General features: G+C 44.9%; 1 non-coding gene across 1 annotated transcript; it reads left to right on the top strand.

Moving 5' to 3' along the window:
• Window positions 1-10,716: 10,716 nt before the first annotated feature.
• On the top strand, window positions 10,717-10,851 carry LOC142447692 (small nucleolar RNA SNORA9). Its single transcript, XR_012784353.1, has one exon. It is a non-coding gene; the product is annotated as a small nucleolar RNA SNORA9 (small nucleolar RNA).
• The last annotated feature ends 2,662 nt before the right edge of the window (window positions 10,852-13,513 follow it).

Below are 13,513 nucleotides of genomic sequence, written 5' to 3' on the forward strand. Positions count from 1 at the left end.
TTGACAACAGCGGATGGCAACCGTCTTGCATGGCTATAAAGTTGGCAGTTATGCGGTAGTGTGAATGGAACTGTGTTTTTCAGCAGAAAGTACACTTCCTGGGTTGAAAAATGCCTGCTAGAAAACGTCAACTACTTCTTTTCATTCATGTGGGGGTGGGGAGGCGTGGCATTAAAGGAAAGCAAGCACCTGGAGGATAGAAATTCTCTTTTGTTCACTGCTTTGTGAGGAGGGAACCCGTCCCCCCAAAGAATTCTTTTTCAAAGCTAGCTACATATTAAAAAATTTTTTTTTAACAACCTCATCACCTTCAAAGTACTCTCCATTACACTTCATGCTTTGGTCAAATCTGTGATTCCATTCTTGGAAACATTTTTCAAACTCATCTGTTTGGATGACTGACAGCATCTCCCTGTTTTTTTCCTCACCTCTTCTGCGTCATCAGATTGCTGTCCTTTCATGTCCCTCTGCATTTGCAGAAGCAAGAAGAAGTCACAGGGAGGGAGGTCAGGAGAGTGAGATGCATGGGGCAACAGAAGCATGTTGTTTTGGCCCAAAACTGGTGCACAGAGATGGCTGCATGAGCAGGTATGCTGTCATAGTGGTAAAACCAGTCCCCTGTCTGCCACAAATCAGGCCTTCACTTTTCTTAATAAGTCATTTTACTGGGGGATCTTACAGCATCAGGCCTTTTCTCTCTCACACTGTTATGCAATATTTTTATGTGAAATTTTATTTCAATTAGAGACAATGTTTTTCAATTAGAGACAATGTGGACATGTCACTGCTTAAAAATTATAACTCTTTTCTTTATTAAAGAAAATGTATGAGATTTTTTTGTTGTAATATACTCATGTGACCTCATATAATGTACATAAAGCCATGGAATCACCCTAATATACCACCTGGGCTGTTAAGCAGTAGTTTTAAAACCTCTTAATAGAAAGCTTGATTATTAGTCTGCCCTTGTGGAAAGTACTCCAAATGCAATATAAGTTGACATTTTTGTCTGTTCGGGAAGTTGACGGACATCCAGAATGAGGTTTGTCATCAATCGACATTTCACCTTTTTTTTGAGACAAGGAAACCACTCTGAACACTTGAGTTTTCCCCATAGCACTGTCCTTGTAAGCTGTGTTCAACATCACAACAGTTTCTGCAGCTTTTTCACTGAGCAGGAACCAAAATTTCACAGCTGCACACTGTTCTCTTAAATTGGCCATCACACAACAAATGTACAAATGTGCTTGACACAATGGATGGATGTATGGATTGTGATGGGTTGTGTGAGCCCCCAATAAAATGACTTTAAAAAAATTGGCTATCACAAAAACAAGGTTCGAGTGAAACTGTTTTTAAGGAAAAATTCATTGTGACCAGAGAGAACCTTCCCAGGTGATGCCAGTGGGTGCTCTAACCCAGAACAAGTTTCTCAATGCTTGCCCAGTGGGAAAACTCATGCAACCAAAGCTCTGCCCTGCCCTGCGCAACTCCATTTTTAGGGGGGTACCCCTCATATTCTGAACATCTACCCATGGATAGAGCTTGGAACATGATGAACCCTGTGTATGTGTATGGGTAAATAAAAATAATAGTTATCATTAGAAATTGATTACAGAGTGTGATAGGTTTCTTGTGCCAACTAGGCCTCCATAGGAACATGTGGGTGGAGTTCAATCACTTTGCAGCTTGATTGAAGGGTAACCGAGATAGTCACTTTGCTGTTTCCCTTTCTCTCTGGTGATTGGACCAGCGTGCTGTTGCTTGAGCTAGTTCTTTGCCTCAACCTTGTGAGCTGAGCTAACCCGGGGATTGTGTCACTAGAGCTTGAGGCTCCACGAGATCTGCTTTGCGGTGCTGCAGGTGTGTACACCACTTGAGCTCCAGGCTGGTGGATTGTGTCGCTGCACATGCATCACTTGAGTTCAAGATCCCATCAGGTTCCTTTGCTAAGCTCATGGTGCTGCTGACTGTTGCTGGCCCACCCTGCTATCTGCCGCCCGCAGGGCCAACTCTGCCTGTCTTGCTTGAGGGCAGATTCCATTGTTTGCTTCTTTAACTTTGGACTGGCAGCCCAAGTGAGTTGAAGGACCTTCAGTATATTAACTGTTCCATGAAAGTAAGTTGAACTGAGCCCTCTGTACTGCTGTGTGGATAATTAGCCATTATATTCCGTCTTGTGATAATATATATTTTATCAAAGAGTATGAAACAGACACCATGCCAGGCTCTTTAGATAAATACCTCATCTCATTTTCACAATAAGTGGGGGCTACACAATGCCCTCAAGTTGATTCCAATACTTATCTACCCCACGTAGGCGAGATTAGAATTGCTTCCTAGGGTTTCCGAGGCTGTCTTTACAGGAGCAGAGAACCTCATCTTCCTCCTTCAGAGCAGCTGGTAGGCGTGAACTGTCAACTTTGTGGTTAGTAGCCCAATGCTTGCCTGCAGCACTCAGGGCTCCTTCAAGCAATGTGAGTACTTATTACTTTCTATCTTACTGGTGGAGAGGTTGATGCCTAAATAAACTGCTGACTCTAACAGATCTAGTAAGTGGTAAATCTGATGCTATTCACCGCCACTGACTCAATTCTGACTTACAGTGACCATATATAGAGTTTTCAAGCCCTACCAGGCCTCCTACACCCTCCTGGCCATCGATTTTATATCACTTGTTGTTCCCTTGTCCTCGGTTTGTTAACACCACTTCTTTTCCCTCCACCTTCCCCTTGCCCATGTCCTCCCAGAACCATTTGTTGGTTTTCTCCCCCAAATTGTTTATCCTGCCTATCTTATCTAGATAGCCATGCAGAGACAATAATAAGCACAAATATAAGACAGAGCAAAAATAAAACAAGAACAAAAAGAAAAGCCTATAAATAGTTCAAGGTCTGTTTGTTGACCTTTATGAGTGTTTTCCAGTTGAGTCTGATGGGGTGCCACACCCTGGCCTCAACGTCTATTTTTGGCATTCCCTATGATTTTCATCGCTCCGCTCCCCTTACTGTTCTGCTGCACGCCCTTAGTGTTTCGCCCCAGTGTGTTGTGGTCAGATCGGGCACAATTCCTGCGCCCTGTCTCCAGTGTCGTCCCTCGTGGTACTGTGGGTCATTGGGACATTGTGTCTTGTGGTGGTAGTGGAGCCGGCCTTAAGGTCCTCTGCTGCACCTCCTCAGTTTCTAGTCTTTGCTCTGCGTTTTTGTTTCCTTCTTTTCACTTAGATGATTTTTTTCACATGGTTTTATTATTTTCTTCTTCCTTTAATTCGTTGTTATTCATATATGTTTTAAATTATGCCCAAAATATGCACACAATATCCTCCAGTTCAATTTCTACATGTATAATTCAGTGCCATTGGTTATACTCTGTGATGTACAATCATTCTGGACATTCTTTTCCACATTATTCCACCACCAGTAAGAAAAACTCAATGCCCCTAAGAAGCAGCTCTTCCTTCTTCACCATGGTAACCATTAGTCAACTTTGCTCTCTTCTTTTTTTTAGTAGTTTTCTCAAAATAGTATTCACATATCATGTACTTCCAGAGTTAAATGGTTTTTAAAAAGAGTTATATATATATAATCACAATCAGTTCTAATGCTTCCTCCCCTAAACCCCCCAAATTCGTTGTTTGCTCCTAAGTCCCCCCTCCTTCCCAAGTACCCAATAAACCATCAGTTATTGTCTCTATATATCTACTCCTCTGTACTTCACAAACTGGGAAACTCAAAAGAAACAATTAAAAACAAAAACAAACAAACAAACCCCCCCAAGAAAATAATAATAATGATAGCATAAATATACAAATACAAATAAAGAGTAAGAAAGAAGAGACCTCCATTAGTATTTTAAAAGGCAGAGAAGGAATTTCTGTGGTAGAATAAGTGGAAATACTTGAGCCGAGAGCAGGTTGGGTCAAGAGGGAGGAAACTGGCCAAGTATCATGTTCTACCAGGCCCTTGGATGTTTTTAGAGGAGCACACTACTCATGGGTACATTACTCATTTATGAGGCAAGTTGTCATTTGATGGGAAGGTAAGCTCCAGGAGTGGCTTGGGCTCCAAGTTTCAAGGTGTCCTAGGGTGAAAGCTGCAGGATTCCCACTGGTCCCGTGAGTCCGGTTTATATTTTCAGGAAGTTGAATTGTGTGCTACATTCTTCTGGTCCATCCATTGTGTCCTGGTTGCGGTTGTTGAGAGTGGTAGTTGGGTACACGGGAACTGAGGCTGGGGGCTGCAGACTGCTAGTTGGGAAGGCTGGTTTCTTCTTGGAGTTCCTTCTTTGTCTTTTGCTCCAGATGCATGCAGACGAAGAGCAGTTTGTCAGAAGGCTGCTTGCAAAGTATTTTAGTCTCACCAAACTAGGCTACAGAACACTAGCTTTATCAGCTCCATCATGCCAATGGAGTGAGTTGCTCCACAGGAGGATGATCCTAAGCTTTCAAACTCAGTAAACCTGTCCCAAGAAGTGTTTGGTGCTCTCTATCATGGTACCCACTTTGTGCATTATTTTTTGTATGAATATATATTTACAGCATATCTGTCTATCATCTATCTATCTATCTGTCCGTCCATCCATCCATCCATCCATCCATCCATCCATCCATCCATCCATCCATCCATCCATCTATGCATCTATCTCTCTATCTATCTATCTAGATATCCCGACAGTGAAAGACCCTTGGCACTGAGGTTTGACAGAGCGGCTGCAACAATGGGCTCCGACATGACAATGATTGTGAGGCCGATGCAGGGCCTGGCAGTTTAGTTCTGTTGCACCTGAGGTCACTCTGAGGCAGCACTGAGATAGTTAGTTTATTGTGCCAGCCTGGCTGATAAACGCAAGTGGGATTAATTGAAGGGTGGAGAGATAAATGGCTTGGTGAGCCTCGCCTTTCTTGTCTCTCACTCTTTGATCATCGGACCAGTGTGCCGCTGCCTTGCTTATTCTGTACCTCAATTTAGAGGCTACACTACCTGTGGGACGCCTAGCTGGTGGATTGTGTCACTTTAAGTTGAAGTCCTTTTAAGCCCACACGATTGGAATGTACGTCTCTGGAGCGAGGGACCGACAGTTGGTGACCTGCCTTGCTGTTTGCTGCCTATGTACAGAGGACTACCTGGCGGCCCCCAAGACTTAAAAGGACTGCCAGTGTCTCACAGCTCTCTCACAGGGCTGAGTTGTACTGAGTCATTTTCAGTGCTTTATAATTTAATGGTTCATTTTTTGTATTATCTATCTATCTATCTATCTATATGTATATAATTTAAAAGTTCACTTGTGTTATATATCTACCTTTATAAATATATATAGAAAATTACTAGCAATCTGGTTTTGTCTTTCTGAGAATCCTGTCTAACACAAGCACCAATTTGAGAGCACGTAGCACCAACAACAAAAGCTATACATGCACATCTATGGAGACATACATAGCTGTCTATGTAAATTCACACTTTTGGTTAGCTCTTATCAGTTGTTGCAAAATTATACACATGGTAGCAATTAATCAAGCTGTTTAATCTTTTGATGTCAAAGCTGGGTCTTGGACAGTGGGCCAACCTTGTCATTCTCTGAAGCAATCAAACTCTGATTTTAATTCCTTCCTGTCTTACTTGCCTGCATGCAAACTTTTATGCATTCATAAAACTCAGCTGAAGTCAATTCTGCTGTGACGCCCTGAATCCAAGACTCACTCTAGGCCTTCAAGGTCTTCAGTCTCCTCCTAGACTGGCTTCCAAAGCCCGGGCCAATGAGAGCTCTTTCACTGCCAGGCGCTTGTGCATATTATTACAATCCAAGTTGGCCGCCTACCCCCCTACTCTTCCCAGGGAGGGAGGTGCCTAGTAGATAATCAGCAAAATGTATCATACGAAGATGCATAAAAGAGGCTCAGATAATAATTTGTTTTAACAGAAGCCCTGGAATCATGAACAAAACCTAGTGAGTTGTTCGAAGAGCAAGTGCTTCTGTTCAGGTAGAACGAAGGACCTTTCCTGCTAGGGCAGCCACATTCTCTCCCTCATGTTCAGGGGCTTTGTTGCCTGTAAAATTATTTTGTCAAAGGCAGAGTTCTCTCCTAGGCTGGGTGTCCCTCAGGCAATGCAGGGCAGCAACACATTTACACTATGGTGTGTGCAAGACCGGGGAGAACTCTAAACTCTGGAGCTTTCCACCAAGGCGGCAGGCCAGAGGTGAGGCAGCACTGTGTGTGTGTTTCAAGTAGTCTGCCTTTCTTCCCTTTCCCTCTCTCCCTCCCTCCCTTCCACGTTCCTTCCTTTTATTATTCATTTTGTTATGGTGAAATATTTTTCAGGGGGGGCTCAAAAATCGCATTGAAAAATGGGTAGAAAGCGAATAGAATATTTCCCTCAACTTATGAAAGCCCCTCTTCTATACCAAAAGTTTCCCTGGCACCCTTCTTTACTTGTCTGTTTCAACGGCATTGGCGACCTTTGTCATGTGGTGCCACCACCACACGACCCACCTCCCCGTTACTCCGCTCCCAGTCACAGAAATGCCGGAGGCCCTTTCCTTTCCACCCAAGAGCCACTCCTCAACTCTTGCTTAGTTCATATATGCTGAATCATGCAATCTTCACCCAGCTTAATGCTTCTACGACGCAGCCACGGCGTGGCACGTAAGCCACTTCTCTTCAGAGTGGAGTGAAATTCCACGACATGGTGATTGATCCAGTCATCAGGCATCTAGGTTGCTCCCATGTGTTCCACGTCCTGTGTGCTGATACAGAACAACGAACTCACGAGAGAAAAGTTCCTCTCTGTTTCCAATTTCTTTACGAGCCAACTCTCAAAACTCCTACCTCACTGCCACACAGTGGATGCTGTAGAACTGCCTCTGGCTTCCCAGATGCCACATGCTTCCAGGAGCAGAATGCCTCTTCTTCCCCCACAGTTTAAAACTATGATCAAAGCAGGGCCGGGTGGCCGGGGAGGTGAAGCCATGGGCGAGAGGGCAGACAAGGGTTATTTGGATGAAGGGCAAACATAGAACAAGAGGGAGATGAGGGTTGGGTGGAAGGGATGATGGAAACCTGGCAAGACAATCGGAGGTTTGATGAGTTCTTGAATGTAAAACTGATGGTCTGCTCTGTAAACGTTCACCCAATTCACACTCACACACAAAGGCTGAATCTAAATAAACATAAATAAATGAAAGAAAGAATGAATGAAATATAATTGAATCATGGCTCCCCCAATCTCTAACTTATCCATCCGTCCATCTAGCCACCTATCCATCTACCCATCCACCCAGCCAGCCATCTAATCTTGCAGCAAACATATTATTAAGTGCCGTGCATACAGAGATTAATAAAACTATTAAGCCAGTACGATCCAAATAAACTCACAGTCTGATTGCGGGGGACCTCACCTACTTCAGAGATAATACCCTTTCTGCCTGTCCTCCGCCCCCTGCCCCGGCCCTGGGGCGCTCCGCAGCCCCCGCTCTCCCGCTCTGCCCCGCCTCTTGGCCCATTTTCCACCCAGACACTTCTAAATCTCGCACTTGACACGGAATCCACCCGCCCACCCCGTGGGAAGATCCAGAACGAGAGACGAAGAAGCCGTGTCTCTGGGCTCAGAAAGTTCCAAAGGAACAAGGCAATTTAATTCCCTGCCTGAGCCGCCCCAGGGGATTTCCCAAGAAATGGCAGGATTTTAGAAATGGGCTTTCTTTAATCTTCATGACTCACCCCGAGCCCTTTCATGGAGTGTTTTGCAGATATAATTTTAGTGGTGCTACGATGAGCCTAATGCAGTGATAATTTATGGATGCACAGGCTATATGAGGCGGCGGTGGGGCCCAGTTTGGCGAGCAGCGAAGCGAAGCCTGGCCGTCAGCTGGCTTTAGGAGTGGCCCTTTTCCCAGACACGCGGGGCTCCCGAAACCAGAAAGGACCCTAGCAACGCATTTCATCTTCTAGTCTTTCCAATCATCGTTCCAGGAAGGCAGTCGTCATTCCAGTTTGGAAAAATGCATCTGCATCAGGTTCTGCCTGGGCTGGGGGGTTCCAAAGTCCCTTCTTAGAAGAACACTGAGCTTTGGAAGGCAGTCATGAAGTAAGATAGCCCATGACCTGTCGCGCCACATAGGTGACACAGGCAAAGGGGCCAGGACTGTCCTCAGCTCTCTTCCAAGACCTACTCTGATGATTCAACCAAGGGAGACAGCAGACCGTGTAAGATATGAAAATAAAAATAATTGATATATTATCAAAGGTTCATGAGGGTGGGAGGGTGGGGGAGGGAAAGGAAAAAAGAGAAGCTGATACCAAGGGCTCAAGTAGAAAGCAAATGTTTTGAAAATGATGATGGCAGCGAATTTACAAATGCGCTGGACACAATGGATGGATGTGATAAGAGCTGTATGAGCCCCCCAATAAAATTATTTAATTAAATAAAAAGTTGAAAGAAAATGGTTTGGAAATGATGACGACAACATACTGTATAAAATCAAGTAGAAGCCAACCCAAACATCAGCCAACACACCTAGTTTTACCACAAAAACTGCATTAAAAATATGCTGGGAAAACTCAGCATATACTTGAGTACATACGGTATGTACAAGTACGCTTGATACAATTGAGATATGGATTGTCACAAGAGTTGTAAGAGCCCCCAATAAAATGACTTATTAAAAAAACAAAGAAGCAAGCGAAAAACAACCCTCACCCAATACATTCCTGGGTTATTCTCATTGAGTCGCCAAGCCTTATGTTTGTGTGCCTCACCCACAAGCCCGCCACCCCCCAGCACACACTTCCTCCTTGTAGACCTATCACATGCCATTGTCACTGTCTTGATGTTTGTCAGTATCTTCCCATCAGACTGCAGGCTCCTGGGGAGTCCCTGAGCTCTTGTTGGTCCCCTTAGGTAGGTGGCCAAATGAGTCTACCCAGAGGCACCTCAGAAGGAAGGCCTGGTGACTTAGCTACGTTTGAAAACTCAACCATTGAAACCTTGTGGGACAGCATTCTCCTATGGTGCCCATGGGGTGGCCATGAGTTGGGGTCAACTCGATGAGAATTGACGACGGTGCAGATCTTGTAAATTCCTACACTATGCACAGGTGAGCGCTAGCAGAATAAATGAATGGACTGAATGGCTGTTGTGGGTCTCTCTCCATCATTAGCATCCAGAGCACCTGTGTGGTGAAACAGATGCTCCAGTGGTCTTCTGAGAGCTTCCTTCTCCAGCACCTGCGGGTAGCATTTGGTCATCAAGTCCTATTCATTTGAATCCTAACACGTCTCTGGAATTCTTGCCATTTCTTCACCCACTGCCTGAACATCTCTTGATATATATAAAATATAAGATGTCCGGTGAAATCTGAATTTGAGAAAAGTGATGATTTTTTTCAGTTTAAAAGAATGTATCAGATATTGCATGGAACATACTTGTACTACGGAATCCTGGTGAGACTGTGGTTAAGCACACTCCACTGCTAACCAAAAGGTCCAAAGTTTGAACTCACCGGCTGCTCTGAGGGAGGAAGATGGGTCAGGCAGTTCCCCTAAAGATTACAGCCTTGGAAACCTTCTAGGCCCATGAATTGGAACAGGGGTCTTCTTATTCTAGAAAGTTGTTCATATTATTATTTTCTAAAGTAGGTAACTTTGTAGAGGAACTCTGGTGGCAAAGCTGTTCAGATGGCTTGACAGTAGAATTGGCAGTTCAAACCCACCAGCCAATATTCAGAGGAAGAATACGGGAGTCTGCTTTGTCGAGGTCACGACCTCAGAAACCCTGTGAGCAGTCCTCCCTGGCCTAGAGGGTCACTGCGAGTCGGAATCAACAAGATGGCAGCGGGGTTGTTTTTTTTTTTTTTGGTGGGGACAACTTTATGTTTCTTCCAAATAGGGTTGATTTTGCACCCCCCCACCCAAGGGTATTTGGGAAAGTTTGGAGACATTTTTGCATATCACAACTGGGGTCGAGAAGAATCTACTACTTTTAGTGGAGTGAGGCCATGATGGTGCTCCACATCTTACCGTGCACAGGATAGTCCTTCATAACAGAAGACCATTGGGCCCAAAGCGTTCATGGTGTTAGGTCAAGAAACTGCAACCAGCTGCTTTTCAGCTGACTACCTTTCAGGGACCTCGTAAGGGGACGCCCCTGTGATGACATTGCTCTCAGGGTCCTTCTCTCAGTGTCCTCTGAACTCAGTGTTGTAGTGATTAGTAGACAAGGGGGACCTCTGGCAGCAGTGGCACCAGATCACAGCGAGGGGTAGTTGGACAAATACATTGGCCACCAGCTCCACAGGGAATCACCGCGAGCGTGTTTCCTAAACTCCCAGGGGACGCATCAAGCCCTACTTCCTATCTGAGTCATCCAGACAAACTAAGTGTTTATTGACAACATGCACTCGGTGCTGTGCTGAGCACTAACAAACATGATCTAATTCAATATGCACAATGGTCCCGGGTAGTAGGCATCCTCTTCTTTTTGTACGTGACTAAATTAAGGTTTAGAAAGGTAATAGTTGTAAGGGCTTTTAAGATGGGATGGAATTGTTGCTGTTATTTACCTGTGTGTCTGCTCCCTGAACGGTCTACGGTCTTGGAAATCCTGTATGGAGTGACCACGAGTCCTAAGGAACTTGGTGACAGTTGGTTTGGTTCTGGTGGAGGCATCCCTTGTGTGCTCTCATCAGTCGAAGAACAGCAGAGATGTAATGAGTATGGTCTGATTGCAAGCCTCCGGCGTGCCTGGGTTTGGAGTAACCCTGTGCATTCCTTCAGTGCTTGCAAGAGCAGCTTTGAAGTGGTTTGAGGCTTTGCTCTACAACATCTACAGAGCAAGGCTATCAAAATTTCAGACATTCAAAAAAATAAATATGGTCCAATCAGCGAACATTGGACCACAACAAATCGGAGGAGTTAGGATTTGCTTTCCTAGTCCAGTTGCATGGTCTCCGAGAGCTGGAGTAAAGCTATGTAGGGTGGTGGGTCGTTACCTGCTGGACTGTGATCCGCAAGGGCAGCCATTGGACGCCACCAGCAACAGCAGAAAGCTCCTGAAAAGAGTCACAGTCTTGGAACGTCAGAGGGGCAGTTCTACCTGGTCCTATGAATTAGCATTTACTTGATGGCAGCGTGTTGGAATGTTTTGGTTTTTCTTAAATAGTACCTTGATATTGGGTTATTTCTCTTCTTTTTTTTTCCAGATAATTTTAATTGATAGGCATCCTGTGAGGCACAGCTGTGGGTCATTAATGACACTGGGGAGGCAACAGCTTAGGGATCATCCGGCATTTGGCCCAGCTCCAAGAGGACTGCCCAGGACCAGATTAGGGTGCTGCTCTCACAGTCAAGGTTGCCTTGCTGCCTGTAGTTTCTCGTCCCCTCTACGTGATGTCGATCTCTTGCTCTAATCTGAAGAGAGTCGCTCAAAGGGACGTTCCTATCACCTGCCACAAAGAGGATGCAATTGACAATCTCTCATATGTCAGGGCTTCAACTTTAAGCAGCTGAATGGAACGTGTCTTCCTGCTCTTGAGCCTCGGGTTTTTGTAGAATCATATTTTTCTTGTTTTTAACTTTTGTTTTTTTTAACCGTTTTATTAGGGACTCATACAACTCTTATCACAATCCATACATACATCGATTGTGTAAAGCACATCTGTACATTCATTGCCCTCATTATTCTCAAAACATTTGCTCTCCACTTAGCCCCTAGCATCAGGTCCTCATTTTTTACCCTCCCTCCCTGCTTCCCCCTCCCTCATGAACCCTTGATAATTTATAGGTTATTATTTTGTCATATCTTGACCTGTCCGATGTCTCCCTTCACTCACTTTTCTGTTGACCGTCCCCCAGGGAGGAGGTCACATGTAGATCCTTGTAATCGGTTCTCCCTTTCCAACCCGCTCTCCCTCTACCCTCCCAGTATCGCCCCTCACACCACTGGTCCTGAAGGGATCATCTGCCCTGGATTCCCTGTGTTTCCAGTTCCTATCTGTACCAGTGTATATCCTCTGGGCTAGCCAGACTTGCAGAGATGGAAACAAAAGTAACAATGTAGCTGAACCCCGATCCCTGCCCGTGGAGCTGCAAGGGTCCAGTCCTGCCCCGAGGCAGGCGGGGGCAAACTGTGGCTGTGTTTAGACCAAGCCACCCTACGGGCTCCAAATGGTCCCAGTTCCGGTAAAGACAGTGGCAGGGCCAAGGTCAAACCCCAGCCGACTTCCACTGAGGTAAGCCAAAAACCCCCAGGCCCTTAAAACCCTGTGGGTCTGTGCCTACTTATCTTTATGATGCTCCTCCTGCGTTCCAGCGACCTTGAATTACCCTCTGAGCTACTCTCCTGGGCTGAATTCTACAGAATCTCCCTGGTATGTGTCACTCTGTTGCCATCTTCCCGGAAGTCCTTTTTAACTTTTCATCTTTTTGGTAATTGGTCTTTTATTAGTTGCTTTGAGGATCAGTGCAGAAAAATGATGAACAATTTGTACATAATGTTGCTTGTCATTGTTGTTCAGTGTCGCACTGGCTGTATTTCTGATGTTTGGGGTTGGGAGGGATGCAAAGGCTTGCAGTTTGTCCACTCTGCTGCCGTTGGCTGCGGATGTCCTCAGAAACGGACTTAGCTTGGTGTCCATAGTCAAGGGAAGAAAAGAGGTCCACTCCAGATCTCTGACCTACTCCAGATCGCCACACTGCTCAGGGATCTCCAGCCTGCTCCGGATCTCCAGTGTTTTTAACTTTTTTATGTGAATTAGGTGAAAGTTTACAGGGTACCTACAAAATGTTACATTCAACAATTCCCACACATTTTGTTTTTACTCATCCATTGCAATCTCCTCAATGTACCTCATTTATCTGGCTACACCCCTGGATTTCCTGTTTACATTCTGCCTTCTTTCCTAACCCTCTGAATTTTGTCCTTAGGTAAGTGCTGTCCTATTGGTATTAAATAGTTTATTATTCTACCACAGGAGTGAGTTTAGTTTCAGAAGAGTGACTGAGGTCTAGTCTTTTAAAAAAATCATTTTATTGGGGGCTCATACAGCTCTTATTACAATCCATCCATCCATTGTGTCAAGCACATTTGTACATTTGTTGCTATCATCATTCTCAAAACATTTTCTTTCTACTTGAGCCCTTGGTATTAGCTCCTCATTTTCCCCCTCCCTCCCTCACAAATCCTTGATAATTTATAAATCATTATTATTTTTACATGTCTTACATAGTCCAATGTCTCCCTTCACCTACTTTTCTGTTGTTTATCCCCCAGGGAGAGAGTTATAGGTAGATCATTGTGATTGGCTCTGTTAGATCTCTCTGGAGATAGATCTATACCTCGGTCCTTGGCTCCGCATGAGAAAGAATTCACGCCGAAGCCTGGTTCATAATCCAAGTGAGTTTTATTAGAGTTAGAAGAAGTTTCAGGTTTACAGGGCACCCATAGGACTCCTCCCAAACATGCAGCCTGGCTAGAGGCTGCTCTGTGTTAACCAAAAAGCGTCGCTCCACTCTGGGCTCCTG

Source organism: Tenrec ecaudatus, chromosome 4 (genome assembly GCF_050624435.1).
Source record: "Tenrec ecaudatus isolate mTenEca1 chromosome 4, mTenEca1.hap1, whole genome shotgun sequence".
In the NCBI taxonomy this organism is placed as follows: domain Eukaryota; kingdom Metazoa; phylum Chordata; class Mammalia; order Afrosoricida; family Tenrecidae; genus Tenrec; species Tenrec ecaudatus.